The sequence below is a fragment of the Podarcis filfolensis genome (genome assembly GCF_964270895.1).
Source record: "Podarcis filfolensis genome assembly, chromosome: 4".
Lineage (NCBI taxonomy): Eukaryota > Metazoa > Chordata > Lepidosauria > Squamata > Lacertidae > Podarcis > Podarcis filfolensis.
In genome coordinates, this window is record NC_139607.1 from 13,268,272 (window position 1) to 13,292,366 (window position 24,095).

The 24,095-nt window shown below is 42.0% G+C and overlaps 1 long non-coding RNA gene across 1 annotated transcript; it reads right to left on the reverse strand.

Moving 5' to 3' along the window:
- Positions 1-18,803: 18,803 nt before the first annotated feature.
- LOC310761774 lies at positions 18,804-21,895 on the reverse strand. The gene is made up of 3 exons (XR_014547711.1): positions 21,580-21,895; positions 19,829-19,869; positions 18,804-19,106 (listed from the first exon to the last, which is right to left on the reverse strand). It is a non-coding gene; the product is annotated as an uncharacterized lncRNA (long non-coding RNA).
- Between the last annotated feature and the right edge of the window lie 2,200 nt (positions 21,896-24,095).

The following is a 24,095-nucleotide window of genomic DNA, read 5'->3' on the forward strand; positions in this document are numbered from 1 at the left end:
CAATGTGAGGAAGCCATATCAATAATCCATGTTATGTCAATAAAACAGGACACCGTGTTATGACCTTGGATGCTGTTGCTTTGGCTGGGATTCTGAGGGCGCACATTTGTGAGCGAGCGGACTTGAATTCCAAAACACAACATGAATAATTTGTGTGTGGAATAGTATAGAGGCTGTTGGGTTCCCCCTCCTTTAGCTATTCTTTGTAGACAATTGAAGGACAGCAACAGTTGAGGTCTTTTCCGCTCTTATTCATGCTGGCATGTGGCTCAGAGATTCCTTTCTTGTCAACCAGGACTTGACCCTTAGAGACCCTTTGAGGACAGAGTATTCTTACCTCTGGAAAGAAGAGCTGCTTTTAAATTTATTTTTTTTATAAAAACCACCCTTATTCCAATTTCAGTGCAGAGAGTGAAGTCCAAACGTTACCTCAAGATACAGGCACTCAAATAATCTATGAAAGGTTACACCTTCACAGGTGGAGATTTTCCTCCAGGGAAGTTGTTTCACTTCTGATATTTTTCTGCCATGGGTACTGCCTAGAGGGGGTCGCAGACATATAATCCAGGAACTCAAAAACTGGGCATTTAAAAGAAAATTCTGTGAAAAGGGGGGAGGGGAGCAAAAGGTGAGATTAGAAGCATTGCAGCAACATCTCATTTATCTAAAACCACAGTCCCATTTATTCAAGTGACCAGAAAGAATGTTCAAAACAGCAACATTTGGAGAGTAAGATAAACTTGCTCCTTTTCTATGCTTGCCATTGTAGTCTGTGAGCCTGATGGAGTGGCCTCTGTCTTTTTAACTGAGGTGTGCTGCTTTGGAGAACAATCACTGCCTAAAAAGTGGGATAAAAATATAGTAAGGGATACTGAATAAATACATAGTGGTGCTTATTATTACTTATTTCTTAATGGCCTTTCCTATACGTGCCTCAAGGTGAGGTCAACGATATAATGAAAAACCGTTTCAAAAAAGTTAAAAACAGCACAGGAAATAACAGCAAATGAACTGAAAACGATAAAAGGAGACATTCATGGCAGAGATCTGCTCACCCAACTGGGAAAGCTTGTCAGAACAAAAGTGTCTTCAACTGTTTCTGGAAACTGCATATAGTTGGCAACTGTCAAAGCCTGACAGGAATAGTGTTCCACAGAGGGCCAATGCTATCATTAGGCCAGAGGGGCTCAGTACTGACCTTTGAGGGACACAGTTTTATACAGAATAGTTTTTGTTACATGTGATAATATTCTACTTTTATATTTTGAAGCATTTGACCATTTTTGAAGTAACTCATACATTAGAATTGTTTTTTATGTATATATGAAATAGACCATAGAGTTGACTGGATGTTATGTTACACCTACAAACACACAGAGAGAGTAAAAATGCAGTTAATTTTAAATATTACAATCCCATCTTAATCCATCAATGGTTGATATATTCAACCTCAACCTGTGTGGGGGGTTTGTGTGGGTTTGTTGTAGCTGTTCAGCAAAGAACCCTACAAGAAACAGGTTCAAAAGACTGGAAGAAAACTGGAACGATTCCATCTTCACATGAGAGAAATACTGACCATTTAGAAAACTTTCAGACCTGGAGAGAACTTGAATTGTGAAAAACAATTAGTGATATTAACCCAAAGAAAATTAGGGAAGAGGAACAATATTGGTGCCAAATCTTGGACCGCTGGATTTCTTTTGTCAGAGCTCTATGCAGCATTAGCTAAATAAAGTTATCACTTTAGAAGAACTGCTGTTAGTTGTTGATAAATCTATCAGATCATTAATCCCATAATCACATTAATGTGGAAAGAGATTATTTTCTATGCACTTTGCATGTACTACAGGTCTGCTAATTACCACATAGCTTCCCTTTCCCAGAGTCTTTTATGGGCCATCAGCAACATATTTTAGAGAATGCAAACAGAGTTTCTTTGTAAACATAGAAATCAATGCAAAGGAACAGCTGTGATTTCCCTCTGTCAACTCCTATAGCTACAGCAATCATGACTTTAATAGCTGAACACCTGTCTCTTATTATATTTGATAGAAAATTACTAATTCTATTTCCTTCCCAATGCCTTTGCCGAGTTTCAGCAATGTTTTATTTCTCTCATGCACACATATGCATGGTCCATTAGCACAATCCTTTTATTTAATCTTGAGCACTCTAAAAATGTTTCACAACTAATTGTGTAGAGACTGAATGTTTTTCCCGGATATAGCTTAATGAAAGCGTTTGCTCTTACTGATCCGTGAGAAAATTAATGGGGTCCATTTTGATTTATTGGAATCTGCTCTGGCAATGTTACTCAAGCAGCATTAAGCACCAGGAAAAATGTATGTTCCCAATCTATTGTCCCAGCACAGAAAGTCACATAAAAGAAAAAGAAAAGAGACTTTTAGCTGCCTAAAAATGAGGACAACAGAAATCAAAGGAAGACATCTGATAGGTGCAGCCCATGGAGGCTGGCTTATCTGGGCTAATGGAGCACTGCCCCAGCAACCTCTGCCTGCTGTCAACTGGCTGACACCTGCCAGTCTTTTTACTTACTCCCAGTCCAGAGAAGAAGAGGAGGAGGAGTTTGGACTTGATACCTTTCACTCCCCTTAAGGAGTCTCAAAGTCTCAAAGTTTCACTCCCCTTAAGGAGTCTCAAAGGAGTCTCAAAGCGGCTAACATTCTCCTTTCCCTTCCTCCCCCACAACAAACACTCTGTGAGGTGAGTGAGGCTGAGAGACTTCAGAGAAGTGTGACTAGCCCAAGGTCACCCAGCAGCCACATGTGGAGGAGTGGGGAAGTGAGCCCGGTTCACCAGATTACGAGTCCACCGCTCTTAACCACTACACCACACTGGCAACGCCTCTTAGCTTCCTCCTCTTTGTGTCAGTGTTGCCCCTTACGGAATTCAGAAGGGTAAAAAGGTAAAGGTAAAGGACCTCCGGATGGTTAAGTCCAGTCAAAGGTGACTATGTGGTTGCAGCGCTCATCTCGCTTTCAGACTGAGGGAGCCGGCATTTGTCCACAGACAGCTTTCTGGGTCATGTGGCCAGCAGGACTAAGCCACTTCTGGTGCAAGAGGACACCATGACGGAAACCAGAGCACATGGAAACGCCGTTTACCTTCCCACTGCAGCAGTACCTATTATCTACTTGCACTGGCATGCTTTCGAACTGCAAGGTTAGCAGGAGCTGGGACAGAGCAATGGGATTTCACTCCTTCATGGGGATTCGATCCGCCGACCTCCTGATTGGCAAGCCCAAAAGGCTCTGTGGTTTAGACCACAGTGCCTCCCTTCTCAGAAGGGAGGATAGGACAAACTCCTGTCATTGTCTCTGTCTCCCCATACTTTTCTGTCTCCATGTTTCACCCTACCTGATCCAATGGTCATCAGCCACTACTGGGTGCAGCTTGGCATTCAGGGGCAAGAAAAGCTACAGGTACTGAAATTCCTTCTTTTGTTAGCATTCATTTGTCTCAAGAGATAGCCTCCGGGGGTGAAGTCAAACAGCTGGAGAATCACAGCGCCTGCTGTGGCTGCAGAAACTGGTAACTCATAGCTGCTGCCTCCCACATTGTTTTTGCTGTGTTAGAAACACAAAAATGACCTTTCTGGGAAGCAAGTCTGGGCAGTGTATGTGGAGGTCCTGGACTGCCAAGAGAACAAGATACCCTTCTTGGCCTTGTTGATGTGGTCCAAAGGGAAGCAGAGAAATACATTGGGCACCAGCTTGGCTGCAGGAGTTGCTGGAAGGAGGCATGCATGACACCATCCAAACATCTTAGGTACTCTACTCCGGATTTTTGTAGGGTTTGCTCCTTAGCATTTTCTTCTCTCGAAGATATCCTGCAAGGCAGCAGAGGTTTAGGATCAGAGTTTTCCTTCTCCTATCTTCTCTGTTTGAGAAGTCCCATCTTCCCCTTACTTCCCTCTATAGTATGTGCAGAAACCGCCTTCTTGACCATTGGACCCACTACTGGTCTTGCCCACTTGGTCTGTTAGAGCCTGTCTTTGCATGCAGAGGAAATCCTTAACTCACCCATCAGCTACTCTCACCTGGTTTAGTCGGCCAGTCGAAGCCATCTTGGGGTGTGGCTGCTGTCACATGCTGATAGCTTCTCGGAGCCACAGGTGAGAGCTGAGTGCAGAGTGGGGACCAAAAGTAGACAAACTACCCCAGAATGAGAACAATGTGCTCCCCACCAAAGGTACCACCCCTCCCCTAATGCCTGATGTGACTCATGTACCCTTAACAGTTGTGTAGTTCCTTCTATAAAACTATTAAAAGTACATGAGCCACATCCCCATTTGCACCTCTTTGCCCTAGTGAGATCACTATCATAATAGGGACCCATGGAAGAAATGATTCCAAACCAAGCTTATTATGTCCATGCCACCAATGAAACAGAACCAACACTGTCTTGATCTCATGTGCGATTGGCACCTGCCCTACAGGGCAGGATAATCTGGATCTGGTGGGAATACTAAGGCTGCAACACAACATTTCATTCTAGAATCAATGGAGGCTACTTGTATTTTCCATGTAGTCTACACACAATCTAGATCCTCTTTTTTTGTTCTCCTTGAGAAACTTGTTTCATTTCAATAATAATAATAATAATAATAATAATAATAATAATAATAATAATAATTTATACCCCGCCCTCCCCAACCAAGACTGGGCTCAGGGAGGCTAACAACCAATAATAAAAACAAGTTGATTAAAATACAATTTAAAAAACAAGATTAAAATACAACATTAAAACATTAAGATGCAGCCTCTTCACAGGAGGAGAAAGGAAAAAGAAAGGGGGGAGGGAATCAGAAAGAAAGAGGGGGAGGCAGAACAACTCTGTCTTACAGGCCCTGCAGAAAGAAATCAGATCCCGCAGGGCCCTGGTCTCATGAGACAGAGCATTCCACCAGGCAGGAGCCAGTGTTGAAAAGGCCCTGGCTCTGGTTGAGGCTAATCTAACTTCCTTAGGGCCCAGGACCTCTAGGGTGTTGCTATTTATGGACCTTAAGGTCCTCTGTGGGGCATACCAGGAGAAAAGAAAGCTCATTACAGATTGAGTCTTCCTTACTCCACTATGTGTTCATTTGAAAACTGATGTTGATGGTCCTAGCACTGCATGTGTGTGCATCCGCACTTGTCCAATAATATTATGGGTGGGCATGACCAATATCGCAATCCCCACTTCCTTCTTCATTCACTGGGGCATGTACAGGGAGGAAAAGACATAGATAACCTAATCAAGGGGAGGCATTTTCGGACAAATATAAAGTAACCAGTCCCACCTGTATGGGTGGCAGGACCAAGAATAAAACTAGACTGAATGTTGAGGATGAGCACGAATGATTCTGGATTGAGAAAAACTACAGTTTTATGCTCAAAATGGGTTAGTGTATACACAGCCTAGGAGATGGAGCCTTGCAGAATCTGAAATTTACTGACTTTTCACATTGTACTGGTGGTTACTTGACAACAGAGCTTTACTGGTCAGACCAGAACGACACTGGAGGTCTTTTGGCGACCTATGATTCATTCGCAGAGAAGCAAAAGGCGCCAGAGCTCACGAAGCTGCCCACAGCTTCTCTGTAAGATATTGTACATGCATTGAAGAGCCAGCTAATTTGCTCTCCTCCTAGGCTGTCTCCCACTTCCTTAAGCTATAAGCCGAGTGAAATATGCTGGGTGTAATAGAAGATGCCACACACCCTCTCTCTCTCACACACAATTTCCTGTTATAGCTGATTGTTTCATTAATGTAATTAACTTCACATCTATCATTTTGTTAGCCTAGAAAAATTTGGTCCTTGCAGCCAATTGCTTTCTTTCCTTCTCTGATTAGACTATAAAGAACAACATGGTACAGAGGATAAAATAAATGCAAATTGTTGTCAAGACACTTATTGATGTTCTATTTTCCCCTGACTTCCAATTTCACTTATGTTGTGTTCCCTTTTTGCTACTGGCAGCATGTTCCCTTGGTTTGCTACTTTGTCTTCATTATCGCAAGCTTTCTGTTCACTTACAAACTTTATTAGTCAAGCTAATAACCATGAATTGTAGTTCATTAATTGAAACTTCAGTCTCAGTGGTTTTAATAAGAAGGTTTGCATGCACTCCTTTAATCATCTTTGGAAGTGGTTAATTCGAAACCAAAGGTGTATTGGTTCCTCTTTTGCTACTCCTTTCTCTGTAAGATATTAATGGCAGTTTCATTAAATAACCAGGAAATTTCTGTAGGCTTAATGGAGTTAAGGCTGAGTTTACATCACAGCCAACAGCAGATAGTGCAAACGCTTAATGCCAAATAGCATTATAATAGGGGAGCCTGTGCAAAAGTTGCCTTACAGTGCTCTTGTCTTTTCTCATCCTCTCTGGATTCATTTTTGATAGTCTTGCTAATGATAGCAGCAGCTGTTTTCATGCCACTTATGGTGGAAGAGTCTTCTTAAACCAGTCTGACTCTTTTTGACTTCTGCAGATGAGAACTTTGATTGTGTAAACAAAATCTGAACTTCATATAATTTCAGCATGTATTTTATATAGCTAGAAAAGGCCACAACAAAAGGCTGTTTTAGGGTGGGCGCCATGCTGCAGGCCAAGGGCATAGCATGGGGAGGGCTGTGGGGGCTGTGGCCCTGGGCACAGGTTTTTGAAAGGGCGTGAGGGGGCGCAACCAAGCACCCCCACAACTGGTACCTTCACATGCCAAGCTGCACCCGGGCTGAGTCTTCAGGGCTGGAACAGTGGTGGCAAATCCTTCCCCTCATGGCTGTCAAAGGGATGCCCAGTATAGCTGAAGGAGCATCTCTACCCCCATCATTCAGCCTGGACACTGAGGTCCTCTTCTGAGGGCCTTCTGGTGGTTCCCTCACTGTGAGATGTGAAGCTACAGGGAAGCAGGCAGAGGGCCTTCTTGGTAGTGGCGCCTGCCCTGTAGAACACCCTTCCATCAGATGTGAAACAGATAAATAACGATTTGACTTTTAGAAGACATCTGAAATCAGGCCTGTTTAGGAACGTGTTTAATCGTTGATGTTTTATTGTGTTTTCCGTATTTTGTTGGGAGCCAACCAGAGTGGCTGGGGCAACCCAGTCGGGTGGGTTACATATAAATAATAAAAAATCATTGTCATTGTTATCATGATATTTTTGGCACCTGATTGGAACTGTACAAGCAAGCCATGAAGTATGGGTGGTAGGATGTTTTGGTATTGGTGGTACAGGCCTGTCCTCTGGATAGCTAGGGAGTATGTGAACGAAAGAAAGCTTGAATGAGGAATGTTTATAGCTTACAGGTTCTTAAATGGTTTACTATACCAGCCCTAAAGCCCTGCTCGCATTGTTTGTACAGACATGAGAAGAGACGACACTTTTTGGAAGCAACATATGATATGGATAAAACAATTCTGCTTCCATTCATTAAGGAAGGACTTTGTTGTCAGGAACACTGCTAAATGAATACTCCTAAATACCAAATAGGACACGGGTGGCGCTGTGGTCTAAACCACAGAGCCTAGGGCTTGCCAGTTGGAAGGTCAGTAGTTCGAATCCCCATGACAGGGTGAGCTCCCGTTGTTCGGTCCCAGCTCCTGCCCACCTAGCAGTTCAAAAGCATGTCAAGTGCAAATAGATAAATAGGTACTGCTCCGGCGGGAAGGTAAACGGTGTTTCCGTGCACTGCTCTAGTTCGCCAGAAGCGGCTTAGTCATGCTGGCCACATGACCCGGAAGCTGTCTGCGGACAAACGCCGGCTCCCTCGGCCTATTGAGCGAGATGAGTGCTGCAACCCCAGAGTCATCTGCGACTGGACCTAACGGACAGGGGTACTTTTACCTTTAAATACCAAATAAATGGTCCCAATAAAATAAATTAAAACATAAAATGAATAGAACATGTGACAATTTCACATACACACAAAACAAGCAGTGCACATACAGACTAACCGGGCAAAGCTTAGGTGTAAATTAAAGAAGTGTTTGTAGCATGGAACACAATCACTGTTGTATCCCGTCTTTGCAGTGAAAGAGTGTTTCAAATAGCATGAAACAAAATAAAAAAATTCATTCCAGTAGCACCTTAGAGACGTGTGCACGCACACGAAAGCTCATACCAATAACAAACTTAGTTGGTCTCTAAGGTGCTACTGGAAGGATTTTTTTTTGTTTTGTTTCGACTACAGCAGACCAACACGGCTTGTTGTTGTTTAGTCGTTTAGTCATGCCCGACTCTTCGTGACCCCATGGACCAGAGCACGCCAGGCACTCCTGTCTTCCACTGCCTCCCGCAGTTTGGTCAGACTCATGTTTGTAGCTTCAAGAACAGTGTCCAACCATCTCGTCCTCTGTCGTCCCCTTCTCCTTGTGCCCTCCATCTTTCCCAACATCAGGGTCTTTTCCAGGGAGTCTTCTCTTCTCATGAGGTGGTCAAAGTATTGGAGCCTCAGCTTCACGATCTGTCCTTCCAGTGAGCACTCAGGGCTGATTTCCTTAAGAATGGAGAGGTTTGATCTTCTTGCAGTCCATGGGACTCTCAAGAGTCTCCTCCAGCACCATAATTCAAAAGCATCAATTCGTCGGCGATCAGCCTTCTTTATGGTCCAGCTCTCACTTCCATACATTACTACTGCGAAAACCATGGCTTAAACTATACGCACCTTTGTTGGCAAGGTGATGTCTCTGCTTTTAAAGATCCTGTCTAGGTTTGCCATCGCCTTTCTCCCAAGGAGCAGGCGTCTTTTAATTTCGTGACTGCTGTCACCATCTGCAGTGATCATGGAGCCCAAGAAAGTAAAATCTCTAACTGCCTCCATTTCTTCCCCTTCTATTTGCCAGGAGGTGATGGGACCAGTGGCCATGATCTTCGTTTTTTTTGATGTTGAGCTTCAGACCATATTTTGTGCTCTCCTCTTTCACCCTCATTCACCAACACGGCTACCTACCTGTAACTCAAATAGCATGGGAATAGTCATTTGTATTTAGTACAAGCATGTATTTTTAAAGGAAAAGAAAAGAAAGACACACTATTGCCAAGGAAAAAGTCACTAAATTTCTCTCCACCCCCCTAAGAAATACATTTAAATAAGTTTTGAGAAACTACCATACTTCACAACTTTTCTTCTGAAGTCAGCCCCCGGGCATACTGCTAATTTTGTGTCTCAAAATAATGTCTGACAAAGTATTGGTTCTATTAAAGGCAACGTATGAAATTGCAACCATTGCCAGTTTGAATTATTCTTTAGAGACACTGTAAAACGGGTGTATGCTTAGAAGAGAACTATGGAGCGAGTCTCAAGAAAGGCAATTCAGAGAATTGAAAGCACTTGTGTAAGATGGAGAGTTAAAGATAAAGACATAGTTAGGATACACTGGAGAGTTCAAGTCTGTAGAAATGAACTGAAGTGACGGCTGAATTTTGAAACACAAAGAAAGTTTACACTTTGGATCAAGTGCGTATGTTACAGACTTTTGGGACGAGTAAAACAGACTGACAGAGTCTCTCAACAAATTATGAAGAAGCTGTTGATCTCTCTCAGTTCGACTGGCTATCAACAGCTCCCCAGTCCCTATTTGATGAATCCTTATTACCCAGATCTACTTCGTGCACCTTCTTGAGGGAATGCAAATTTTTATTAAGAGCAAGACAGTGTGACAAAAGACAAAAGTAATAAGCGCAGGAGTGCGATTTCTGCTCTGAAGGGGTGAAATGTCAATTCTTCTGCTGCTCATGCAGGTTCTAATGAATTGATTTAGTGCCAGATATTCTCCTCCAAACCTGTCACAATCTATTTTTGAAGAAATGTGGCTTATTAGTTGTTCAAGAGCTTCGTGACATGATTGATATCCAAGTGTAATCACGGTGTAACTCACTTCGGACTCTGATTTGTTTATGCATTCAAGGATTAAATTTGATAGGGGCTTTGCTCTCAGCATAAACTGGCTGCCCATGCAGTATTGTTACGTCAGTTCTCTAGAAGATTGCCTAGCTAGGCTGGATCTAGACATGTCAAAGAAGCTTTTCCATTTAAAGCATTGTAAATTTAAACCTTGCCAACAAAGGTCCGTATAGTAAAAACTATGGTTTTCCCAGTAGTGATGTATGGAAGTGAGAGCTGGACCATAAAGAAGGCTGATCGCAGAAGAATTGATGCTTTTGAATTATGGTGCTGGAGGAGACTCTTGAGAGTCCCATGGACTGCAAGAAGATCAAACGTATCCATTCTGAAGGAAATCAGCCCTGAGTGCTCACTGGAAGGACAGATCGTGAAGCTGAGGCTCCAAGACTTTGGCCACCTCATGAGAAGAGAAGACTCCCTGGAAATGACCCTGATGTTAGGAAAGATGGAGGGCACAAGGAGAAAGGAAGACAGAGGACGAGATGGTTGGATAGTGTTCTTGAAGCTACCAGCATGAGTTTGACCAAACTGCGGGAGGCAGTGGAAGACAGAAGTGCCTGGTGTGCTCTGGTCAATGGGGTGACGAAGAGTCGGACACGACTAAACGACTAAACAAACAAACAAACAAACAAAAATTAAACAGGGAAAACAGGTAGAAAAAAGGGGCTCCACATCACCATCTGGTGGCACAAAGTTATATCGCACATACAACACATATAAATTCCTGGAGAATAACAAGAATTGACAAAAGATAGACATAATATATTACAAGGACAGGAAGAAATATTACTGACACACAGGAAAGAGAGAGTTTGAACGCTTCATCTGTAGGTACAGAAATTATTCAATGTGTCAATACAAATGGAAGCCGTTAAAATTGCAGTGTGATAAAAGGGATTGGTATCTGGACTGGAGCGTAACTGAAATTTATAAGACTCTGGAACGCTGAAACAAAGGAAAGCATCAAACCGTTAATTCTAGCATGCGGGAGGCCACTTAAATTGTATAATTTGGCATCTCAATGATTGGTAATATTAATTGTATTATAATTTGGCATTGCTATAATGAGGCTGTTATTGGATTGGATTGTTGTAACTGAAAACTAGTAAAAATAATTATCAAAAAATAAAAATAATAAATGAATCGCTTTTTCTTTTCCAGTCTAGCTGAGTCCCTAGTTTCTGCAAGATGCTTTAGTAGGTGGAGCTAGAGTCAATGACACACAGAGCTATTCCGTGACACATGTAGACCTGCACCTTTCTTAAGATCCCCAGGGAAGGTTCTCGTGTCTGTATTAATTTTAGTTGAGGCCAGCTGTACGAAATGGTCTGGCAGAGCCTTCTGGGTGGTGGCACCACAGTTTTGGAAGTCCCTTCCCCCTGTGACACTGCTGGCACTTATTCTTTTAAGGTTGAGGTGCCTGTTCATTATTCACCCAGAAGCTGGTGTCTGTGTTGACTGAGTGTGACTTACCTGCATTTTTAGTAACTGCATTGTGAACGTGAATTGCATTGTGAACGTGAATTGCATTGTGAACGTGAAACTGTGTTTAACTGCTCCACAATGAAGGGCGGCAAAGAAAAGTTATAAATAAATAACCACTCACTTTCATAGTCAGTGCAATTTCTGTGTTATCTTGTTAACTTGAATGCTTCTATTCGTGGGTAGGCAAACTAAGGCCTGGGGGCTGGATCTGGCCCAATCACATTCTAAATCCGGCCCGCGGACGGTCTGGGAATCAGTGTGTTTTTACATGAGTGGAATGTGACCTTTTATTTAAAATGCATCTCTGGGTTATTTGTGGGGCCTGCCTGGTGTTTTTACATGAGTAGAATGTGTCCTTTTATTTAAAATGCATCTCTGGGTTATTTGTGGGGCATAGGAATTCATTTATTCCCCCCCCAATATAGTCCGCCCCCCCACAAGGTCTGAGGGACAGTGGACCGGCCCCTGCTGAAAAAGTTTGCTGATCCCTATATCTATCTCATGCCTTTGGTGAGTCCAAATCAATTATGACTAAAATCAAAAGCAAGCTCTGCAGCATAGTTCCTAAAGAGAGTGCTGCACTGATTCATTAGTTATTAATTATTAATCTGCGCTTTTTATTTTGTCGTCATGCTTACTTATATTTACAACATTGTCTGGTGATGCCTCTTTTGTAAATTCACTAAACAGCCCCCCTACAACAGCTCAACAAACACAACAGTTTTATTAACCTTCTAGGAAACTTTCTTTCAGTTTAGTCATGGTCTTTGTCGAGTGAAAATCTGATTCTGGGCAAAAAAGGAGGGAAAAGGTGCTTTTCCTTATACATCCAATCTCCTTATGCCTCTGGGCATAATTTCTTTTCTTGACTATTAGAAAATGGACTCTCGGTAAATCAAGAAAAATTCATTTCCCAGCATGGCGAGGATATGGATTAAGGCACAACGTACTTAAATACTGAAAGAAAAATGTGGGGAAAACATGTCAATGGCTGTGTACAGCATTCTAGAGACTTGGGGAGAGTGCTGTACATTTATCCTTCCTTGCATCTTGCGAACATTCTTTTTTTATTCATAATTTTTGTGTCTATCCCCCCCGCCCAAGCCCCTGTTTTACAATAATATTGTTTGGCTTCTCCCTCCTTATCCACCGTCTCCAGGACTCAGATCTCTTAACCTCTGTGGAAATTTTAGTTGACATTTAATCCATTAAGTCAGGCATAACCAAAAGAAGTTCATTCCAGATGTTTCTGGATTAAAACTCCCACCATCCTTGATTTTAGGCCATGCTGGCTGGGACTGAGGCAGGTTGAAGTCCATCGGGAGTGCACCAGCATCAAGACAACCACAGGGATCAAGGATAATTATAATTAACAGTGGAACGTTCCTTCTGTCAGTCTCATTAACAAATACCGCCTCTGTCCTTTGGTTAAGCCATTTGTGTGTGGAGGTCCCCAAGCCACCCCTCAAATAATTCACAAATCACACGTAATTTTTGTTTAAGGTTTTTGGCACTATTTTGGCCACAACTTTATTAAAATACATAATCTGTGAGTGGTTGCTTAGGCATTGGTTATGACTATCTGTCCCCCCGCCTGGGACAGAACTGACTTTCCGAACTCCCTCAGAAGCCAATGAAGGGAAAACAATGTTGGGGATCAGTTGAGCTGAGCGACAGTCCCTTACCGCTCACCCAACCAGCTCCCCAAGGCTTGCCGGCCCTGGTCCCATTTCAGGGATTGGACGAAGTCATGGCAAGCCCCAGGATTCCTTTAACGGAATTCCCTTCCACACCACCATTGGAGGGACAGGCAAAGCCTATCCTGACCCCTCCACCACCAGTTTTTATAACCAATGCCTAACCGCAACCTTGCAAGTTGTGACGAATTGCTAAGTAGTAGGCAAAAACCAAATGGCACCAGCCAATCAGCCAAATGGATAAAATTCCTACTAGGCCCCTGCCCCAATGGCAGACAACCCCATGACAGGCATAGCAAGGTCAACCGGATCACAGGGCGGGTGGGCGGGTGATCCGAAGCACTCTGCAAAAGAGAAAGCAAAAGCAGAGTGCCCCCAATATTTAAAGCCTTCGGTCCCACCCACCCAATTTGCTACATGCAATTTGCCCCAGCACCCGGTCAGCCAATCATTGCTCCAGGCAATAACCATTAACCTACCTGGTAACAGAGGGTTGGCCTGGCAGACCCCCCCCCCCCGCAACACGTGCTCTCATTTTAGGGAGAACACGCTTTCCTGGGCCACTGAGATCCACTTCTGATTAAAGCATTCACACAATTGGCAGGAGTGTCTGTCTTTTCTTAGTTCCTTCTCATTTTTTTGGTTGTATTTCTCCCAGTAACCAGCTGGGAGCATACTGTAGGTAGTTGCCAAGCAGACAGTACCTAACTCATGGAAGCTTTTTATCAGATTGGCAGAACATCAAGAAGCATAGACGAAGTTGTGCTAAGATTCTGTGTCCCAAATACATAAAATGAATGCTTTTTGAAGTGGGGAAATGGCCTCAGGTCTCTCTCTGCCTGGAGGTATCACTTGGTGGTGAGGAAGGCACAGATGGGAATCAAAGGCAGAACTATAAATGCCTGATTTGAACCTCTCTTAAACTTTATTTTCTACAGCTCCCTCCCCAATTTAACAGTTCGTCATTTCTAATTCATTCTCCTAAACCTAGTAATATCTCTTTTAGCATACGGTATATTGCTATGAAAATGCCGTTCATTTATCTGCCCAAGAGCATGCATATATATATAAAGGTACAAATTTAGGGGCTCTTAGAGGGGGGAAATGTAATCCAATTTTTCCAAAGGCAAACACTCTTCAATATTTCATGATGAGGCTTCACACCAATATTCCACTTATCATACATGAAGAAAGACTGCCATAATGTGAACAGTAGAAATTCTTCACATCCCAGCATTCCACTTTCCTTCTTTCTTTTCTTTTAATGACAATGGATCTAATGTGTTATTATATCACCCCATTTTTCTTCATTTAATTTTATATATTGATATACCACTTAAAACTGAAACAGACTCTAAGCAGCTTACAGAAATAACAAATGCTATATAACAGACAGTGAAACTGTAAAAGCCACAATGCAAAACTGTGATACAGTGGTACCTTGGGTTACAGATGCTTCAAGTTACAGACGCTTCAGGTTACAGACTCCGCTAACCCAGAAATAGTACCTCGGGTTAAGAACCTTGCTTCAGGATGAGAACATAAATCGCGTGGTGGCGGCAGTGGGAGGCCCCATTAGCTAAAGTGGTACCTCAGGTTAAGAACAGTTTCAGGTTAAGGAAGGACCTCTGGAATGAATTAAGTTCTTAACCCGAGGCACCACTGTACAATAAATATAAAGCTAGAAAAACAATAGCAACAACAAATCATAGTATCCCATTTGGGAAGCATTTTGAGAGCCTGGGGTCCTTTTGTTCTTCACCTTCCCTCCTGCCAAAGCACAACCAGATTCGTGGTATTCAACAATCACCCTACAAGCACAAACATACCATAAGCAAATTAAGTCTTGCAACTACAGAGAGCGTACCACTACTCATCCCATTCTATTCCCATGGACTGCAAGAAGATCAAACCTATCCACTCTTAAGGAAACTTAAGGAAATCAGCCCTGAGTGCTCACTGGAAGGACAGATCATGAAGCTGAGGCTCCAGTACTTTGGCCACCTCATGAGAAGAGAAGACTCCCTGGAAAAGACCCTGATGTTGGGAAAGATGGAGGGCACAAGGAGAAGGGGATGACAGAGGATGAGATGGTTGGACAGTGTTATTAAAGCTACAAACATGAGTTTGACCAAACTGCAGGAGGCAGTGGAAGACAGGAGTGCCTGGCGTGCTCTGGTCCATGGGGTCATGAAGAGTCGGACACGACTAAACGACTAAACAACAACAAAAGCAGTATATCAATCATAAGCCACAGTTGCACAATCTTAAAGTAATTGTTAGAAAGTAGGACAGAGGCACTAACATTATAACTAGTGAAACTAACACAATAAACCCCACATCTGAATGTGCTGCTCCTTACGATACTCTGTCTCTTTGCAAGTGCCCCAGTATTTGCAGATTACTATGTTCGTTTGCAAGTGGCACATGCACTCCTAACATATTGCTGTGTGTATTCACATGTAGCATGTTACTGTGCATTCTGGTTTGTCTTCGCATGCGCTTTCAGCGTTAATCCTCTTCATCTACAAACTGGGCACATGCCAATTTGACAAAGCCATCAGTGTTATGTCAAAAGTTAATAATATGTAATCTTTTTCAATGCTAAATTCTTAATTACTAACTTCTTTCATGTCTTATCTTAAGCTGCAGAATGCAACCTTGTGAATGTTTGAGGAAAAGTAAAACTAACAGCTAACGAATGAAAGGCTGAACTATTCAAACTTGAGGAGGGATGGGAAGGAATTTGTTTGGCGTGCTTTTTCGCTGTGGGACTGATCTGATCTGATACTTTCAAGGTTGCATGTGGATTGGAACACAACTCCCAGTCTGATTACACACTTCTCCCAACTTTGCAGTGCAGTTTTTGTGTGGGAAAAGCTCACACAATGATACATATTGTATCTCAAAAGATGCACACAAAATGCATATTTTTAGGGTGAATACATTGAAAAGGGCACATTTTGCATCAAAAGTGTGCTATTTACATAAAACACGTGGGCAAAATACATGCAATTCAACTGCATGCTTTTTGTTCAATCAATAAAAAATCCACACAAAAGAGAGCAGAATAGACCTATGGCTGAGCAATAGGATGCAACAAGCTGCTCAGCCCATCCCTACTATGAGATCATCAGACCTGCAAATTTGCTCTGAGTGTCAATTCTAAAGATTTAATTAATTCCTTACAAAGTGTTCTAACCCTGTTCTAGGCATACTGACTCATAAACACAAGACTCACCTTCTCCTTTCTCTTGCGACAGAGTAATATAGAGAGCCTCAATAATGCCTGTTTAGGCCTGTTATTGGGTCCACATCTGCATCCTCTATCAATCAACTTCATCCTTGTCACTACAAACATATACCATTCTGTGTTAACCACAGTGAAGGCATAAAGGGACAGTAGAGGACATGTTGCTAAATGACCATTGCTGTCATAGCGTCCTGAGTTTCAGTGTCTCTCCAGTTGCAGTGGAAGATGTTTCGGACCAGAAGAAAAAATAACGGGTCCACAAGGGCTAAAAGTAAGCACAATATGTGAGAATGTTGATCATGTATGTTAGGTTGTGGATGAACATATCAGACGACACAGCGATTCTTCAAACAGCTCTTGTTTATTCACAGGCCAGGACAGAACTGAACTGAAGGGTTCAGTCAGCCTGCTTATATAGAGCTCCAGTACAATGTAACTGTAACACACACTCTACACATTAGTGGAACTCCATCCCTGTAATTGCCAAAGACTGTTGTGGGATGTATTCTTGCTTTAGGCCCCGGATACAACCCAGGTATTATTTCAAGTGCTGAAAGGTTCTCTTTGAAGTTTACTGGCATCTGAGCCTCTAGAAATGGAGAGCTTGACAGATTGCGGTATTGCCAATTGGGCCCATCAAGTAACAAATGATTGCTCTTCTTCAAGACATCACCCTCATTCCTATCTCCCCCCCCCCATTGGGTAATGTCTGTCAGGCCTTGACATCCCTCAGGCAAGGCCCCCAACCCCTTCTTATATGGCCACGGGGAAAGAAAATACCAGGAGCCCCTCAGGCTGCCTTGCCTTCTGTTGGCTTCTGTCAGTTCTGTCTGTTGTCAAAACCTTTTGTTGTAGACAGATTGGCTCTGCACCCCCTGTCTCAATGACCTTTAAATGACTGCTTTAAAAGCTTTTGTGTAGCTATGTTGAATCACCAACTCTTCTGTCCCAGTGCTGCCTCCTGCTTCTTTGCCCATCTAGCAGCTGTCAATGAGACTCCATTGCTCTCCCCTCAGCAAAACCTTCTTATAATGATGTTCCCTCTAAAAAGTAGCCTCTGTATGTGTGTGTTTCATCAGGGCCACAGTGAAGGGGGAGCCAAGATCTCACACTCCCCCACCTGCAGTGCCAGATTTACGTATAAGCTAAACAAGCTATAGCTTAGGGCCGCTCTCTCTTGGGAGCCCCCCAAAAATTTAAAGGGGGAAAAACCTGGATGTACATTTCCAAAATATAAGATTAAAAAACAAATAAAATAAAACCTACGTACATCAACAGTGTTTTGTGTTGGTTGTGTATAGACCTATTAGGTCCATAAATTACCATATAGCATATATTCAACACAAAAAAACAGTGACAATTTGTTGTTGACAAAGAACAGCTGGACATATAAAGGGCCCCATTACCTTCAGTAGCTTAGGGCCTCATCAAACCTAAATCCGGCCCTGCCTACCTGCCACAGATGCAGCTGCTTTTGGAAGAAGAAAGTTAAGCTAGGAGACTCAACCCAATCACAGATCTTGCACATCTAATGATTCCCATTACGTAAATTCTCCATCATACTTTTCACTTTCTGACTCTCCATTTCTGGGAAGATAAATCAGGCATAACATTGGCTGGGCAGAAACAGGACCTAGCACCTGTTGCATTTATACTGGCCTAGCTCAGACTGAGTGCCTACGTAGGATCTGCAGACCTGTCCCATTCTTGGTTCTCACAAAGTCTAATTGAAAAGTGTTCACAGGGATGTTCACGCCTTACATTCAAGGAGTGTACAACCTGCATAACCATGTGCACAAGTACCTGGACAGTGCACATGTAGTATTGAATGAACGTACAGTCTCCAGTACATACAGGTTTGCTGCTATCAAAAGCAAACGGCTTCACTAGCAACTACTGAATGCATTGCTGAAGAAATTCCCTTTTACTGGCAAGAAGACAAAGCATACTGGGTACCTTATGTTTTCTAAACGTGTTTCTTAACAGGGGTTACAGTCAATAAGAAGAATTGTGGCAGAAAGTGGAATGCAACTTTTAAGGGCCTTCTCAGCAGTGGCTTGTGGAATGTCCTCCCATCAGATGTCAAGGAGATAAAGAACCACACAACTTTTAGAAGACATCTGAAGGCAGCCCTGTATCAGGAAGTTTTTAGTGTTTGATGTTTTATTATGTTTTTATACGTATTGGAATTTGCCCACAGTGGCTGAGAAAACCCAGTCAGATGGGCAGGGAATAATAATAATAATAATAATAATAATAATAATAATAATAATAATGATGATGATGATGATGATGATGGACTAAAACACCAACTTTAAAAGTAAAAGACACTATTTTTGTAACAATCATAGACATGGCTATCAAAATATTGTAAATACATACTTCTTCTTAGAGTTGTTCAGTAGAATCCCTGATTTGGACCTTGTTAAGAGTAGAAATGAATCCCTCCACCACAAGAATGAGTTTCAAAACTTTACTGCAGAATAATCTTAAATATTAGTTACAGTAAGATAAATGTTACAAAATAATAAAGTAACAAGTTGCTCTCAGGTACCAGCCAAAATGGTTCAGTCCTTTATACAGTTTAGTAAACTTTCCTCTCTCTGGTCCCAGAGAGAGATCCTAGGTTTTTTCATCACTGTGGAGCTTAGCTGCAGCTGCACCTATTACAGCTAGCCTTCACTGACTTCTTAAATTTCCTCTCTAGCTGTGAGAGAGCTGCAGCTCAGGTTTCTGTCTATGAGTCATCAGGTAGCCTAACCCTGTGAAATAGAAAAAACATCAGTCTTCTGCTTTCATCTAGACTGCAACCTCTTGCGTAATGTAAATTTCTCTATTATGCAAATGCAAACTTTTACATAAGTCTTAACTTCGGTGCATACAAAAATTACATTTTCTGCATATTAGACAGTTTTACTGTCTTTGAGAAAGTATGTTTTTCTTTGACATAGGAATTCATATGCTTTTCTACTCAGAATTTGGAAGATTTTAACAGGGATTCCTGATGTTTTTAATATGCATTCTTAAATATTCACTTACAGTTAAGGTTGGGGGAGAACGTAGATTCAGTTGGGACCTATAAAATCTGCACTTTCTGAAACAATATGCAACATGAAACAGCCATCCTTTGATATTTGCACTGTTTTTGCATTTTACAATGCAGTTCTTCATCTAAGCAATATATACCATAAATGCATATACAGTGGTACCTCGATTCCTGAACGCCTCAGTGGTTGAACATTTTGGTTTTCAAACGCTGAAAACCCGGAAGTAAATGCTTCCATTTTCGAACATTTTTCGAAACTCGAATGTGTTACATGGCTACCGCTGAGTGCAAGAAGCTCTTGTAACTAATGGGAAGCTGCGCCTCGGTTTTTGAACATTTCGGAAGCCAAACTCTCTTCCGGAATGGATTACGTTCGAGAACCGAGGTACCACAGTATAAGTAAAAAATTCCCATTAAATGCTTAGCTTTTGCCCTTACTTTTAACCCATTGATGTTTCTCTTGATTCCACTTGGGTGTCCTGGTGAGAGAAAAGATAGGGTTGAATTTGTTTTTTTAAAAATAAACTAATTTCATAAACTAAACTTCATACAATGTGGCTCTGGTAACCTTTGGATGCAGGTGGAGGGGGCGTAGAGAGCTTCATGAACTTTGTAAATAAAAAATGGGGAACACGTAGCCATGTTGTTGGACCACCATCAATGACCACTGAGGAGGATGAGAGTTGTTATCCAACCTCTGAAAGGTGATTGGTTCCCCATTGTTGTTCTAAAGGCACATCCAGGGAGAGAGATGGAGAGAGAGATGCTTTTGACAATACAATTCCCCTCTGACTATGGTGGCCTCCCCTGAGTCAGAACCACACCTAGCAGCAAAATTAATTAACACTTTTAAGCAGGGGGTCATATGAACATCTACCCAGGTATTTTCATGCCTGTTAAGCATAGCAGTTTGGTGTGACTGCTAGAATTGTGAAAGCAGAATCGTTTTGTTGCTGTTACCAACCTCTGTACATAAATGAAAAATAACATTAATTTCATAAGTGCAGAGTAGTTTAAATGCTCTGTGGCCAGGACTCTTCTGCTATGGCGTCTTCGACATTTGAATTGCAAACAACCTTTCTTTGGGGGAAGGGTGGGGGTTGGAGAGAGAGAAAAACGAATTCCCTCATATAGAAACCTTGGATAACTGCCTCATATGTAGTTACACAGGTCGCTGCCTTCTGCATTTTTACAGTGGCACTGGCAAATATTTCAGAAACCCTGCTGCGCTTGCTTTCTTGCTAAGAGAGCATACTGCTAGTCCCCCGGAGGCAACTGTCAATATTCAGAGTAGCTTCACTAGCTACAAAATGGGATTGAAAATTAACAGGATGGACACAAGCGACACCGGCTGAAGTGTTCAGATTAATCTTGAAGAGGTTTGGGACACCTCTCCTTGACACAGCCTTCTCCTGACATCAGGAAGAAACACTGTACAGGCAAGGATTTAGCTATATATTTCAGTACCACCATCTTAAGTAGCTGTATCAGTAATTCTGGGTCTTGCACCTACTGCAATGATAGCCAGAAAGATTATGCTTCTCACTTTTCTGTGTTGTTTTCTGTCCTGTCCTTCATTCTAGGAGGGGAATGGCTCCAGCGGCAATTATTAAAGAAGATTATAGAAAGGAAAGGGAAGAAGCTGTGTGAGGCAAACTTCTATTGGCACCATCTATTACAATATTGAACACAGCGTCAGAAAAAATTAGAATCTGAGGAGGGCTTGTTCTTTAATGTCACTTAATTGTCATCAGGTGAATTGAAATAGGCAATGGATGTGTCAGTGTGTGCTATCGGTTTGGGCAGATGTCACATTGCTTTTTTAAACACACACACACACACACATACACACGCACAAGCCCAGCACAAATGTCCTTTCCTGCAACAGAACAGCACAGCTAAAGTTTAGGCCCAAATCAATTTGATATCAACACATTAGTGGGGGTTGATTTCACTGCTGTGTGCATTCGCTGCCGAAATGGCAGAGTTGTTGAGATGGCAAGCTGAGGGGTTTGGTTGTAAATTGATGGTATCAAAACAACAAACAACAACAACAGGCCACTACAGCTCCCATAGATCCTTCAATGGAAATTGACTGATCTTTTAAAAAATTTCCAAAGAAATCGCAACCATTTTTTAAAATGCCCCCAAATAGTAAAATAAAAATAAAAATAGCCATGCTTAGTTACCAGATGAGCTGTTTCCTCCTACTGCTTCAGCAAGGAGCTATTGTGAAAACTTCCAGCTTTTCAGTCTTTCCTTCTGTCAAAGCTTCATGCCACTTTATACGGGGGCAGGGGCAATGAGGCCAGTTGCCATGGTCCCCACACAGGAAGAAGGCCACTTCAACAAGGTCAGATCTATTTTCTTCCGAGGCAGTAATGCTGGTGGAACGCCAGGACCACGAATAATTTCAGTGTGTTGGGTCCGCCAGCTGTTGTTAATGGGCCATTAACTTTGGTAGAATGGTGTGTTTTTATTGCCCTGATCTTTGGTCTGCAAATTTTAACAATGGACCCTTTAACTCCTCCCTCCCCCCTCCCCCAGTCTGACCAATAGCTTGGCTGATAGCATAGTTGGATGTCAGGGTGATGAAATGATGATTCATCCCAAGAATGTCAAGGAATATTTACTGGCTCAACTTGCATTCTTAGAATCCTGAACATGTCCTTTCCCCATGAATTACTGTAATTTCAGCACACTTTAGAAAACACATTATAGTCACTGGCTGGGCCATTGCCAGTTTGACCTTGTATTTTGGAAGTACCATAAGCTGTTCCCACATCTTCACCACTATAGTAGTAATTGGTGGTCCCTTGACACTCTTTCTTTCCTGGGACAAGTCAGGCAGCTAGGTCAGAACAGCCAACTTGCGGGGACTTATACTAGTGAATGGTGATACCCACCAAATTCAGCTTGGATTGTCAAATATTCACCAAGGTGCAGTCATTCAGGCTTGTATAAATCGGCAAGTATATTTTGGATTGTAGCCTTTAAAAAGTGGAAGAATGGAACCACAGACTTATGTACAGTTAAAAGCAGCTTTGTTCCCCAGAGATTCACAAAATAAGTACCTCGTTGCAAAATTTCTCCATAATTGATAGTAAATAATATAGCACAGTTGAAATATATTTCTACCAGCAGATGGCAGACCTAGATAACATATTTCATAGCCACTAAAATATTTCATTATTCCAGATTATCCTCCCCCTTTTTTTGAGGGGAGAGAACCTTGTTTAATGGTGTTGCTTATTTAAAAACATCTTATTCTATTTGACACACTCCTTGTCTAAGAAGTATTTTACAGAATAATAGAAACATAATAGAAACACAATCTCCACGATGGCTGAATAGGCCTATGTGCAGAATTAACCTTGACATCAAATCTATTTAATGCTTATGTTTTCATCTTTCTGACATAAAGATCAAACACTTTCCAGGCAAGAATGTTTCGTTGGCATCTGCAGGAGAAATAGCGTGCTGCTTCTTTAATGGATCAGGATTTCACCCTGCCTTTTCCCTCACTTGCCGGACTCAGTTTAAGCTATTCAGCTGAAGATAAATTTTGTTTCAAATCAAGCGATTGGGTTACAAATAGTCCAAGTAGATTTCTGGTCATCAGCTAGGGAAAGACAAGATTGGGACCTGAAATGTTTGTTGCTGTGTATTCCTATAGGATGGATTATGAATAATGCATAACATTTATATAGCACTTTAGAAGGTTCAAAGCATTGCATGCACATTGCTGAAAGCTGGAGTCGTGAGCATCGGCAAGCCTCATAATTAACCCTCTTGAGGATTTGGAGTTATAAATGACCCCGAAAGAACATTCAGGTGCAAAACGTACCACTAAGCAGTATCACGTCACACTTCAACAACAAGAGATCAATTGACTCACCAAGGAACAACCCCCCTTTTTAAAAACAAAACAAAACAAAGCAACACAAAATAAGGTTTTGCTAAAAGGGCACAGGGGTCATTTAGAGCCCAATTAAAAAGTGTGTACAAGGAAAATAAAGAAATAATGCAGGTTTAATATTGTGGAAAGTCACATTTAACTACCCTAAAGATACTTTAGGGTTTTATATACAATATTTTTATATTATTCACACCTCTAGGCCCTGGAGGTCTTGGGGGGTTTTGAACCGAAGGGGCAAATTCAGGAGTATAACGAACTTGTGAGATCTCATAAGAATTAATACTGGGGAGTCATTACAGAGGTCAAATACCATCATTGTATACTTGCTACTATTTTAAGTCATGAATGGAAAACCTGTGGTTGCGGACTTCAGCACTCATCAACAGTCAGGGATGGTGGGAGTTGTAGCCCAAAAGCGCCTGGAGAGCAATAGGTTTTCATCCCCATTTTAAATATTTCTAAACTGCGTTCCCTTAGTGGACTATGAGGCAGGGTGGAGTCACCCTCCTCACCCCAGTGTTGCTGCAGCAGCTTACCTGGATAAGAACGGGGCAGGCCACACCTGTGCAAAGCAATGAATTCAGGTCGGTACACAGGTGCGCTGGAATTCCATACCTCAACCAGGTGCCCTCGATGGTCCACATTTCCAAATGAGGGAGATGGAGCAAACTATTTTATATTGAACAGCAGTCATTTCTGAGCACATCTTGTTTCTCTGAAACTATGTAGTTGAGGATTATTGACCTCAATTCCAGATTTGTAAACTGCTTTTTACAAGCATAAGTG